The sequence below is a fragment of the Amblyomma americanum genome, chromosome 7 (genome assembly GCF_052857255.1).
Source record: "Amblyomma americanum isolate KBUSLIRL-KWMA chromosome 7, ASM5285725v1, whole genome shotgun sequence".
Lineage (NCBI taxonomy): Eukaryota > Metazoa > Arthropoda > Arachnida > Ixodida > Ixodidae > Amblyomma > Amblyomma americanum.
Genome location: NC_135503.1, coordinates 84,390,738 through 84,404,776, shown reverse-complemented (window position 1 = coordinate 84,404,776; position 14,039 = coordinate 84,390,738).

Here is a 14,039-nt window from a genome sequence, read left to right as displayed (position 1 = left end):
TCCTACACTGTTGAGCACCGATGTTACATTCTCAGTACTCCCCCTGCTCGTCATCTTTTGTCATCGTCTCACTAAACAGTCCACCACGCAAAGTATTCTGGTTCGTTCTAAAAAATGAAATGCTCATTACACCCGGGGTAATAAGGTTCACCCGGTTAGCTGCTCCACGTTATCGTTCTCCACATGTTTTATGTTCTATGAATGCGGCTGCCACTCTGAGTGTATCGCCATTCTTTAGTTTTCTATCGGTTACAAAGAGAGCTTTACGACATGAAGAATGTATTGGCGTTACTTCGGCAGCATGCTTTGAAGCGCGTAAGATGGCTGCGTCTTGAAAAAAATTCTATTTCCCTCTTCGTTGTACGTTTCTGACTCTTTCCATCAGCATGTATGCAACGTGAAGGGCACAGCGTTTCGTCTCGCCTGCATAGTGAGCTCTCCTACGAAGCCTCTAATATTTCATGCACATTCTGGTGACTCTACCATAGTTAAAACAGCTGCTACTAATTACTTCAGAGGCAGTTAATGACGATTGACAGCGTATTTTATTGCGAAAGCATTACTAGTGCCATTACATAAAAACCGGTGGCATTTGTTAGTATGTGTACTCGAAGATGGTACAGAAAACATTTAAAAACCAACAGCACGGAAAACGGAGACTTTAAGGGTAGAAAACACAGGACAAGCGCTGACTCTCAACTAAAGTTTAATTACAGCAAACAGGCAAATATAAGCGAACAGGCAACGACCAAACAATAAACTACAAGGCACGTGCCCTATGTTGGGTCAAGATAGGCAACGTCAGTGTCACGCAGGAACAGAGATTGTTTGTTGATGCGCCATCTTGGTTTCTTCTCTTGGTGACAGTCAGGTTGCCTATCTTGACCCAACATAGTGCACGTGCCTTGTGGTTTTATTGTTTGGTTGTTGCCTGTTCGCTTATATTTGCCTGTTTGCTGTGACTAAACTTTAGTTGAGAGTCATTGCTTGTCCTGTGTTTTATATCCACGAAGTACCCGTTTTCTGCGCTGTTAATATTTAAATATCTATCACCAACTCGCCCGCCTTGCTATCGTATTATACAGAAAATCCCAGGGATGGCAAGAAATTTAGGGTGACGTCATGAACCCTCCATATGACGCTACGCAGCATGCCGAGAACCGCCACTTCACAGCATCCTGTACATGTGGCTCTGCTATGAATGCTCCCCACTGGCCGATGTCATTGTGGCCCCAGTTTTACCGACAAAATTCTTACCGAAACAGACACGCAACAGTTCTGTCGTACAGCGTTCCGGGTGGGTCATACGCTTTCTCGTTGCATTTTTTGAAATAATTTTACGTATTCGCACCAACAACTTTCTATTTCTATGCGTAGGTGATTTCAACATCAACGTTCTTCAGGATACTTTGATCACACGGGACTGTACCACCAGGCTCTATTCATCAGGTTTCATAAACATAATCACTTCTCTCCCCCCCCCCCTCGTGTCACTTTATCAACGTCATCAGCTCGAGATCTTCTCATTAAAGACGCTGAAACAGTAATCTCCGATGGCTGTTCAATAGCATGTGATATCAGTGACCATTGCCGTGTTTTTATGTTTTATTTCTACCTGAACCAGCATAAAACATGTGCTGATGAGGTGTTTACACTGCAGTGTGTTTCAGATGCAGCAGTTCCTGTGTGTAGACATGACATTAACACGCATGACTGCTCATTTGTCCGAAACGTACGCAATATAAATGACGCATATCAAACTGTTTCAAGTATGAGCGCAACTCAGGCTAAAATGAATAAAACAAAAAAATCTGACTCTTTCATGCTGTCCTTAGTACTGATGACTAAACCAAATTTTGAACTACGAAGCTCCAAGAACGCTCACCTTTAGAAATTATCTTCAAATGTCAACAGCAAACACCCTGAGATTACATTGAAAGAGTTAAATAATTTACTAGGCCAAGATAAAATGAAATACTCTCTACCTCAAATAAAATCAAATCTTTATTTTCTCTCTCAAGGAGACAGAGGGGGTGGCGGGTAAAAGCCGCATGATTGGGGTTTGACGAAGCCCGGCCCCCTCATGTAAAATTCGGCAGCAGTTTGAAAAAAAAACACACATTTAGCTTGAAAAAGTTAGAAACAGATTTCGTTAAATACATTTCAGCTTAAACAAAATGCCTATAAAAGAACCTTTCAACACCATTCAGAAAAAGAATCTGCAGCAGTACAGAACACTTCATGGCAGTCAAAAACACAGGATCAATAAAATAAGCAACAACTAACAAACATCAAGAACACCAAAAAGTAAAAACACAAGCAGACAAAAATTATCTGGCGTTAGCTGTAAGAAAATGTGCATAAACTGCTCGTTTGGACATTTTTTCTGGGCAAACATCGATGGCCGCAAGGTTATTCCGGAATGCATAACACAAAAAACCGAGTGCTTCCTGGTCCACAGCTCGCGGTTTATTTCAGTAATAACTTTGTTGACATAGCTAAGCTAGATAAACTTGCGCTCTTACTCGATAACAATGAGTTGCAAATTGTGTATTAAGAATATATCTTTCATAAGCAGAAAATGTATAGGTATTCAGAACATTCGTGTCACTAAAACTCGTGACATCATTTGATATAGACAATTTGCAAGTGGAGCCAATTAAAAAAGTTATTCGATTCATTGCTCCAGTACATATCTTTAACCTTGCCATCTACGTTTGCGAATTTCCAAGTGCAATGAAGACAGCTAGAGTGTCGGTCTTGTATAAAGGTGCCGACGTAAATGAACCTTCAAATAGTCGGCAAATATCTGTTCTCCGCAGCTTCTGAAAAGGCTTCGAGAATATTCTATACTCTAGAACAAATAGCTTTTTCAGTAAGACAGGCCTTATTATGACGAGTATAATTTCAGAAAGAGAAGATCGAGTGGATCAGCACTTTTAAAGCTTAAAGAACATATTAACCAAAATATTTGAAGCCGGCTCATAATGCTAGGCTTGCTTACTGATTTTAGTAAGACTTTAGACTGTCTGCATCAAGGTATTTAACAGAAAAACTCTTAACAAATGGTGTTCGTGGTCAGGAGCGTAGCCAGAGGGTGGCTTATGCGGCTTCAGCCCCCTGGAAATTTTTTCGTACTATTATGCACCGCTGATCAAAACAGCCACCGGCACTGGAAATCATGCTGAATTTTGTCTACAATGCTTTTTTCACGCTCGAAAAGACATTTCGGCGCGATCATTGCGAACTCGGGCTCAATTCTATGGCAAGCTAACGCCCATGCAGGTGGGGTCACATAATGCAAGGAGCCCCATCCGCGCACTAAGTTACATTGCCGTTTTGATGACGAGCAGGCTTGTTGCGGCATCTCGCGGCGGCCCCGGAATCTACTGACCGCATGGATTTCAAATCGAAAACTTTATGGAAATCCATGCGGTCATGGATTTCAAATCGAAAACATTATGGAATACCCGCCGCGGTGGCTCAGTGGTTAGGGCGCTCGACTACTGATCCGGAGTTCCCGGGTTCGAACCCGACCGCGGCGGCTGCGTTTTTATGGAGGAAAAACGCTAAGGCGCCCGTGTGCTGTGCGATGTCAGTGCACGTTAAAGATCCCAAGTGGTCGAAATTATTCCGGAGCCCTCCACTACGGCACCTCTTCTTCCTTTCTTCTTTCACTCCTTCCTTTATTCCTTCCCTTACGGCGCGGTTCAGGTGTGCAACGATATATGAGACAGATACTGCGCCATTTCCTTTCCCCCAAAACCAATTATTATTATTAACTTTATGAATGTAAATTTCTCATAATCTTTGTCCTTTACTTGGCGAAGCAGCGAAACCAATGCAACTAAAAAGCTGTGGTCCTTCAGGTCCATATACACGTAATTAGGAAAACGTATGACTATTCATTAGCCTTTAAAATCGCAGAAATTTTTGCCGTTTATTGTAACAGTTAGCATCATGATCGATGTTGCCATGCGAAATCCGAAAATTACGATGACATCAATTTTCAATTTTACCGACCTTGCTCATTGAAAGCCGGGCCCAAGCGGCTTTTTCAAACACTCTCGGATATTGGGTAGTTCAAATTGTCGCATGATCTGTTGCTTTTGTTTCTCTTTTTCTTTCCTTCTTAGCTACCTGTTTTTTCTTCTTTTTTGAACAAGACCAATACCCTTCTTTGTTTTCTATGCATAATGATTGCTGCCGCTTTTCAGGGAGCTACAACACGCATTTAGTATTGATTTATGCGTTCTTCCTCTATTATTCTATCCATATGGTGCTGTCGCGACCGCAGCATGACCCCAAGACTTATCACGATTTCTGCGGTCATCTTTTATTTCTTGCACGATAGCCTATCTATGCGTAAAGGCGGTTGTGCAACATGTTTGACTTATTATATACAGCAACGTTACCTTAGGTGTGTGGATTTACTAAGAATATACGTATATATAAATATTTTCTTTGCCACGTTTTGCATATGCAGTGAACTTTGCTTCCAAGCCGCTTTTTTGCCGGTTCTCAGGCTGTGACATCGCATTTGTGATATTCCATTTTATCTTGGCATTTCCAATGTATATTTTGCAGAACTACTGTTTTCTATATATGCTCTTTCTTGCGGCTATAATTTCGCTGCAATTACTTACAATATTCGACAGGTGACAGCTGCGCCCGCGCAATACATTGGAACGAAGGACAGCGTCACTGAGATTTTTTTCCTGGCCATTGCATCTGTACAAAATTGTAAACAAGCTTCTCGAATGACAAAGGTTCATATAAATATTTGCCCTCAACTTTATTATTTATATCAGGGACATCCACTACTTTGCTCTTTTTCAACTGATAATGTTCTAAAGATCATCACACATTTTGTTCACTTACTAAATAGACAAAAACATGGAAGCACTGATATCAGTTATTTGTGCCATGGATTTTTGGGACATACGAATGTATTCTTTTATAAAAAAATACATAGTTTACTTGTCGAGACAGTGCGTGGTGCTCAAGAATTAGTTTTCAGCATCATATACGCAATAGCATTGGAAATGGCAATGCAGTTTTGATTATTGTCTTTCATCCTTCTCAAATTCTATAAGGAGGAGGCTGCGCTGCAATATGAGCCTCCCTTAGACAAAATTATTGGCTGCGCCACTGTTCGTGGTAGACTCCAGCTATTGAAGTAATATCTAGAAAATAGGTCACAGTGCGTATGTATTATTATTGAAATGTCATTCTCGTTATCAATACAAAACGACAAACAGCAAGGAAGCCTGCTTAGTCCTCTTTTGTCTTAAATGTTTAGCTGTGTTTAGTTTATGTTCATAAAAGGTTTTGTCGATGTTTACACAAGTATGAAATTCATTATATAAGCGGATGATTATAGCAATCTTCTTTCTGGTGCCGATGCAAAACGTTGGTGATCAGGTGCGTTCAAATAATAGTTGATAAAATTGGTCATTGGTAACACTCAAATCAGCTTACGATTTACGCAAAAAGAAACGTTATGCTCTTCTGGGCTCCAAATAAAACATTTAGCATATATCATCCGGTAAAATTCGGCGGACAGGAAATCGAAGTTGTTGAGCAACACAACATTCTCACCAGTAACTGGAGCAATATCACAGACACGCGTTATTCTTTCACTGAAAATATAACTTAATATGTGTTGCGCTTTGTTCACCTCACAAATTAAGTATAGAAGCTTGGTGTGGCTTACTACAACTACACAAAATCTAAATAAAATTCTAGTTTTAGAGAAAAAAACCTATTCGCGGATGTTCTGCCGTGACCCCCTATCTCCTGCCCTACACTTATTTCAGCTGCATAAAATGCTACACACAAACAACATATATAGATTGAGGCTTTTACGCTTATATTATTTCTCACATTCCAGCTTTAGGTAAATTATAGAAATCACTGGTTCATTACAGCACCGTAATAACACCCTAAACACAAGAGAAAAAAAACGTGGTTCATACCTTGTTTCCGCGCCGATTACAAGCTGCTGTCTTTGCATCACAATAAACCCTCCGTTTTGAACAAATACGAACACATGAACTGTACAAAACCTGTTCAAATGCTACAACTTTTTTCCGTTTCGTGTTCCAGTTCTTGTTTCTGGCTGCGTTTTCTTGTATATGCAGTGATTATGTACACTTTGCTATTGTTCGTTTGTATTTTTGCCCCCCCCCCTCTTTTAAATCGACTCTATTTGATGTTTAATTTTTTCGGAGGTCTCCTCTGCACTGCCTTGTAACAGTTGCAAGAGTCTCGTCAAGCTGTTTAAACGGAAGCTGAAACACTTAAAGCGAATTTTGGACGCGCTTTGGTAGTTTTTTGTTCCCTGAATTCAAATTTCACGTTAAAAATAAACGTAAAGAACGATAAATAGCTTTGTTTTGCATAATACGCTCCCACCACCGCAGGCAAGCGCGGCGAGCCCCGTCGCCACCTGTGGTTGGCTTAAACATTCGTGACGTCAACTTTGGGTACTCTCCCTGCTACCACGGCCAGATCAGGACGCAGGGGGCTAGAAATACGCCCGTGTGGCTGTGTTTATTGTGAATCTGCACGCAAATATTTATCCTTATGAAAGGCTTTCATTCCACAGTTAAGCTCGGTATTTCCCCGTACATTTTTTGAGCCTGACGCTTCCCGACAAGGGTGTTCTACTACGCCCCCGTCGAGCGACATTTCGCCGTTGGCTGCCAGCGAAAGCGACGAGGGATTTTCTTGCGCGTCAGAAATTTGAACTCGCAAGTGTCTTAATTGCTAATCGGTTCCCGCGCATATAGATGCTGCTTTGCTGACGCGGCGTTACTCCTGACGAGGCCCTACAGCGCAAGTGGCTCACTGCGGCATTTCTTTATTTATTTCTAAGATACTGCCAGGCCTCATTTGAGACCTTAGGCACGTGTGGGAAATACAGATTTAATCAAACAGAACACAGCATAAAAAGCATTGCAACATATTTTTCAGCATAGTTTGCGCATGCAAACTTGGTCGCGATGAGTACGCGGGTATAGTGTAGGCACAGAACGCTGTCAGTGTTTGAGCGCACTGGCACTACACATTATCCTGGTTGTAAATGCAATTTATCGACAAATAGATTCCAGGATCAGGCTGTTACTGCAGTATTTGAGCGTGCCGTACGATAGCCTGATCGACGTGCGACAGTCGGTTTTGAACACGCGTTCTTCCAGTAACCTCGAATTATTTAGCATGCGCACGTTTGTTTTTCATATTTTCAGAGTAATGCATAACACCATCTTAGAATTTTTGCCTACAGCCTCTGCTCTGAAGCATTACTGGGGTGTTTTTTATCTTCTACTTCAGGTGTTCCTACATGCACTGCATATTAATGACTGAAGAAGAGGACTGCTTTTGTTGTCAAGAGATCCTTGAAAAAAAACTCGAAAGTAGTAGCGGGCGCGGTGCATCACAAGAACAAAAAAAATTAAAGATTTATGTCTCAAGCAGTCCGTGAAGTGTCACTAGTGTCAAACCAATGCATCATCGAGAAACGACAGGGGCTATGTGAACAGATGAGGAGCACATGTGGTAGCTTGGTCAGTTTCATTGACCTGCATTCTTTATTTTAGGAGGATGAGGTATGCTTCATATGGACAGTTTGTGTTCCTTGTGTGAAGAGACTGGGCAGACACAATAGACGAATCCTGCCGAGCTGAGTGCTCAGTGCTGTACAAAAAAAATGTCCATCTGCAGATGGCAATTATGCAGGATTCAAGCATCCTTTCACTTGCTGAGGAAAGTACACTTTTAGGAAGGCTATATAGCTATGTGCAATTATTTGTACCTCCTTTCAGATTTCGTGCAAATGCCAAGCACATTCATGAAATAAATTTTCATTCATGGCTGGCAAGACCAGAGTTTCGTGTAGAGTGCTTAATTATGAAGCGACCATAAAAACACGCAGATGCTTTCAAAAAAAATTTACTTGCGAAGCTTCTGCAAGTCAGTATACATCTCGCTAGTCAGAATGTGAATCAAGTGGACTGTAGAAACCATGCTACAGAATGAGCAGCATGAAAGTGAGGTTAGAATTTAATTCCATTAAAGTAGTAACAATTCCAGCTGTTTCATTTTCATTTCTGCCAATCCTATTAACGACATCACACTGATTTTCAGCGCTTGAATGTAAAATATTAGCATTTTCCAAATTGCTGTCTTGTTTCATCAGCTCCATCACATCGTGCTCTGTAACAGTGCCCATGCACTGACAAGAAGCCGTGACACATGGATTCAAAGGCAAAGAAAAATGTTTATAATTCATGTCTATACTCACCTGGTGTAACGAGCTTCGAACTGCGGTTCACAAGTAATTAGTGATGACATACTAGTTTCGTTCGTGGAGACATAAATCCAACTGCAAAAACATGCCATGCACAATGCATCCTTCACAATTTCCTAAAGAGCTGAACATTAAAATATGAGAGCGGTCTCTTTGAAACATGGACGAATGGTACCTATTTTCTGTGAGGCCTTATATTAGTTTGCAATGCAACAATATCAACAATGCAACAGCAGAGTTAAGCAGGGACGATTCGGGCAACAGATGATAACCATACTTCATCAACACTCTAGGTTTAGTGCAGAAGAAAGTCCTATCTCAATGACCTGTAAATAATTAACTCTGTACTACACCACCTATGACCACAGTACCCCAAAACTTCATAATCTCACCTGTCGCCTCTTGTTAGGTTTACCTTCTCTTGGAATTCACTCGCTTCCCGAAAAAAATTAGAATCACCATAGCGAACTTCCTTGCAGGCTAGAGTAATAAATTTAAGCCTACTATATACTACAATAGGCTTAATATATAAAATAACACCCGTAAAAACACAGTCCCATGGAAGTATTGCAACAGCGAGATACTCTTGCATGAGGCTTATCGAATTACAAGACAGGCTTCTAGAAGTGTGGCATCACAAAATACTTTTGAAGATTTCAGGTAATAGCAGCTTCACAAGTGCAAGAAACTTGCTTCAGCTGCAAAAAATGTACGCATGTTTAAATTATACAGCACAATAATACATAGAGGTGTGCGAATTTAAAAAGCAAACAAGTGGCATGATCAGCAGGTCTTGCACCTAAGGAAAAGCTTAAAAGGGAAACCACAGCCAAAAGCAAGAAACACAAACTAAAAAGGAAATATTTCAGCAGAGAAAGATGAAAACCGTAATATCAGGGGCATTACTTGGCAGTCTTCATATTACTGACTGACCTGGGCGAGGAGAAAGGAAATATGGTAAAAAGTGAGACTGACACTAACACAAGTAACTTGATCTCTGTGTGACCCCTATTAAAACGCCATAACATTTAATGCATGCCAGGCACATCAACTCAAGAAGGAAGAATTTGTGTTCTAATTCAGTTGATCGCTGGTTGAAACACAAAGAATCGCCGTTCACAAAACTTCAGAAACATCAATGTCCTCGGAGTTTGACCCAAGGAAGGCAAAGCCGCAACTTAAAAATTCCCATAGTGCAATGGCTAAAACAGTGTTTGCTTAGCCGTTTGGCCTCAGATTTCGCTGTGCCCTACTTCAGATCATGCCTTCACCGTGAAAAGAATCTACTTCACATTTCATGTTTGTAGATGTCAAACAGGCATTGATGAATGGAGTCAGCTGAGACAAGCACCTTGTAGAGTAATGTAGACCAGTGGTTCATTGCAAAGAGAGCTTCAATAACCAATTTGTACTGTGAGTACTGTCACTGTATGAACTGCTTGTTAATGCAAAAGACTGGAATAAAAAAATACGGCTTTTTCAATTGCTATAAGAGGCAGTGCATTTAGATGGCCTCATATTTCTTGGACTTGGTACATGTACAATAAATTTTTACCTGCCAAAACTGAGCAAGCGCCTAAAAGGACCCTTTTCGTGCAGGGCACTGCATTCTAAGCATCTGGATATTTTAACATGGACTTTAGTATTCATATATGGGCACTTCGCCTTTTCAACTTAAACATCACCGCAGTAGCAGAATGCCATAGTCGCAACAAGGAAGCACAAAGTGTGTGTGCTGCACGTACTACCTATTGAGAGACTGCAAGAAAGCATATGAGAGTTCTGGCCCTTCACACTGGTGGAACTCCCATGAGTTTTTAAGAATTGAAATTACTTTGAATAATTTTGCCAATGAAGCTGTGATAGCCAAGGCAGAAAAAATTGGTTGGGAACAAATTATCATGGGAGAAGGCAACAATAACAACAATGGCACCAGGTGTATGACATAGTTCAAAAACGACAAAAGAGTAGCAAGTCAAATACACAGAATCATCATCATCAGACTGACTATGCCCACTGAAGCGCAAAGGCCTCTTCCATGTCTCTCCATTAGCTCTGTTCTTTGCCAACTGTGCCCAACGTATCCCCACAAACGTCTTAATTTCATGCGCCCACCTAACTTTCTGCCGCCCCCTGATACGCTTCACTTCTCTTGGAATCCAGAATATGCATCTCTTTGTTCTTATGCACAAGGAACTCCGCAATAAGGATCTCCGATTGCAGGGCACTACTATAACATGGAAAACTACACCGAGAGCAAATCATGTAAAAAATATACTACACGGCTGTACAACACGCTTCAGCAATACATAGAAGTTGAAAACTCCAGCTGTTGTTTTAGCTTTAAAATGGCAAGTGTTCCTTCCTGACAGGTGCGATGGACCCTTGTAGCTAATTACTGAAAGATGAGTGGAACGAAATCACTATAAGCCGTCTAAGAAATCTTGCTACACTCGGTTCAATGTATTGTGCCAATGGTACCTTTCGCTACATGCCACACGTCGAACTCATGTTTGATGTCGCTCCTTTCCTTTTTGAAGAAGGATTTCATTTGCGAATGTCTGTCCGTCACCATTCCTTAGACTTTGATGCGATGGCTTTCGAGATACGTCAGAGCCGGTTCAAGGCCCCTTCGTTCGAGTCGGCAACTTCTACCTGTTTCATTAGACTGAAAGATACGATTATGTTATTGCAATGTTATATATAAAAAAGTGTGTTGGGCTTTATGGCACATCATAAAAGGGCAGCATTATTAAACAATTAAAGGTGATGAATAATGCCAAATCCTGGAAGCAAGTAAAATTACAACAGATATTTAAACATAGCCGCGCAATTTCAAAGCACAGTATCTTGTTCTGTTCCACATCCACTAGAGTGTACGCGCCGAACTTGGATCTAAACCCCGGCGAGTCTGCACATCCATCAACAGCAAGTGTCAAAGCCTTTTGCTGGGCTTCTGCCAGTAACAGGGTCTGCTCTTCCCAAACATGAAAATAGAATACCACAAATGAATATACTTCATATATGAACAACTTCAAAATCCTTCTGAAATGCCCACTTACTTTCTTGACTGCTGGCCATAAATAAGAACGCTGAATATTAAAAAAAAACGTCCGGTTAGTGACCACTTGTACACCAAATGAAGCCAGAATCCCTGAACTAGTCGCTGCGCTGTTTCCCGAAAAAAGAATGGCTGCACACAGCTGCAGGTTCATGACATGTTTCTGACGCACTACTTCTTGGTTCGTCCCTGGAAAACTGAACAACTGCGCGCTGACTCTGCAAATGCAGTAGAGTCCCTTCATTATTTATAACTACCTGAGAAGATGCGAAGACCAATTAACCCTCGGCCCTCAGTCGCCAGCGGCTGCAGAGCAACTGACCACGGCGGCGGTCAGACCTGTGACGCAGCGGAGGGTGCTAAGAATCTCTGGCTCCGGACAGGCCGCCATTGGAATCTGAACCTGGCAACGTTTAACGCTAGAACATTAGCTAGTGAGGTTAGCCTAGCAGTGCTGTTTGAGGAACTAGCGGGAATTAAATGGGATGTGATAGGGCTTAGCGAAGTTAGGAGGACGGGTGAGGCGTATACCGTACTAAAGGACGGACACATACTGTGCTATCGCGGGTTAGAGGATAGACGAGAACTAGGTGTGGGATTCCTCATTAATAAGGATATAGCTGGCAACGTAGAAAAGTTCTACAGTATTAACGAGAGGGTAGCAGCTATAGTAATTAGGCTGAATAGGAGGTACAAGCTGAAAGTGGTGCAGGCCTACGCACCCACATCCAGCCATGATGACCAGACCGTTGAAAGTTTCTATGAGGACGTAGAATCGGCAATGAATAAAATAAAATCGCAGTACACTGTACTGATGGGCGACTTCAATGCGAAGGTGGGCAAGAAGCATGCTGACGACCACGCGGTAGGTGACTATGTGATAGGCTCTAGAAATAGCAGGGGAGAGTTATTAGTCGAATTCGCGGATAGAAATAATTTACGGATCATGAATACCTTCTTCCGCAAACGAGAAAACAGGAAATGGACCTGGAAGAGCCCCAATGGTGAGATTAAAAATGAAATCGACTTCATACTATACGCTAAACCTGGCATCATTCAGGATGTGGCCGTCCTCGGAAAGGTGCGTTGGAGAGACCACAGAATGGTAAGGTCTAGAATTAACTTAGACTTGAAGAGGGAACGGAAGAAGCTAATGAAGAGGAAGACCATTAACGAGTTAGCCGTAAGAGGGAAAGCACAGGAGTTTAGGATAGCACTGTAAAACCGATATTCGGCTTTAACTGAGGAAGATGATCTTGATGTTCATTCAATGCACGATAATCTGACATCAATAATTACGGAGTGCGCAGTCGAAGTAGGCGGTAGGACAGTTCGAAAGGATACCGGGAAGCTATCTCAGGCAACGAAAGATCTGATTAAGAAGCGCCAAAACATGAAGGCATCTAACCCTACCGATAGAATTGAACTAACGGAGATATCAAAGTTAATAAATAAGCGCAAGGTAGCCGACATAAGGAAGTTTAATATGGAGAGAATCGAGCATGCTATAAAGAACGGAGGTAGCCTAAAAACAGTGAAGAGGAAACTAGGCATAGGTAAAAACCAGATGTATGCATTAAGAGACAAGCAGGGCAATGTCATTAACAATATGGATAAGATAGTTAACGTAGCCGAAGAGTTCTACACAGACCTGTACAGTAGCCAATGTAATCAGAGCGCTAATGAGAAAGACAGCAGTGCACAGCAATGCGTTATCCCGCCAGTAACGAAAGATGAAGTAAAGAAAGCCTTAGAAGCAATGAAAAGGGGCAAGGCAGCTGGGGAAGATCAGGTAACAGCAGATCTGTTGAAGGATGGAGGGGCCATCGTGCTTGAAAAACTAGCCACCCTGTATACGCAATGCCTTATGACCTCGACTGTACCAGAAGCCTGGAAGAATGCAAACATTATCTTAATTCATAAGAAGGGAGACGCCAAGGACTTGAAAAATTACAGGCCGATCAGCTTACTATCCGTTGCCTACAAAGTATTTACTAAGGTAATCGCTAATAGAGCCAAGGCAACGTTAGACTTTAATCAACCAAATGATCAGGCAGGCTTTCGTAAAGGATATTCCACAATAGATCATATTCACACTATCAATCAGGTGACAGAGAAATGCGCAGAATATAACCAACCTCTATATATAGCTTTCATTGATTACGAGAAAGCATTCGACTCAGTGGAAACCTCAGCAGTCATACAGGCATTGCGTAATCAGGGGGTAGAAGAGCCTTATGTCCAAATACTGGAAGATATATATAGCAACTGCACAGCTACTATAGTCCTCCATAAAGTCAGCAATAAAATTCCAATAAGGAAGGGCGTCAGGCAAGGAGACACGATCTCGCCAATGCTGTTCACCGCATGTTTACAGGAGGTATTTCGAGGCCTGAATTGGGAACAGTTGGGAATAAGAATAAATGAAGAATACATAAATAATCTGCGATTTGCTGATGACATTGCCTTGCTGAGTCACTCAGGAGGTGAACTGCAGATCATGATCAATGAGCTAGACAGGCAGAGCAGATCGATGGGTCTAAAAATTAACATTCAGAAAACCAAGCTAATGTTCAACAGCCAAGCAAGGGAACAACAGTTTACAATTGGCAGCGAGAGCCTAGAAATAGTGACGGAATACGTCTACTTAGGGCAGGTAGTGACAGC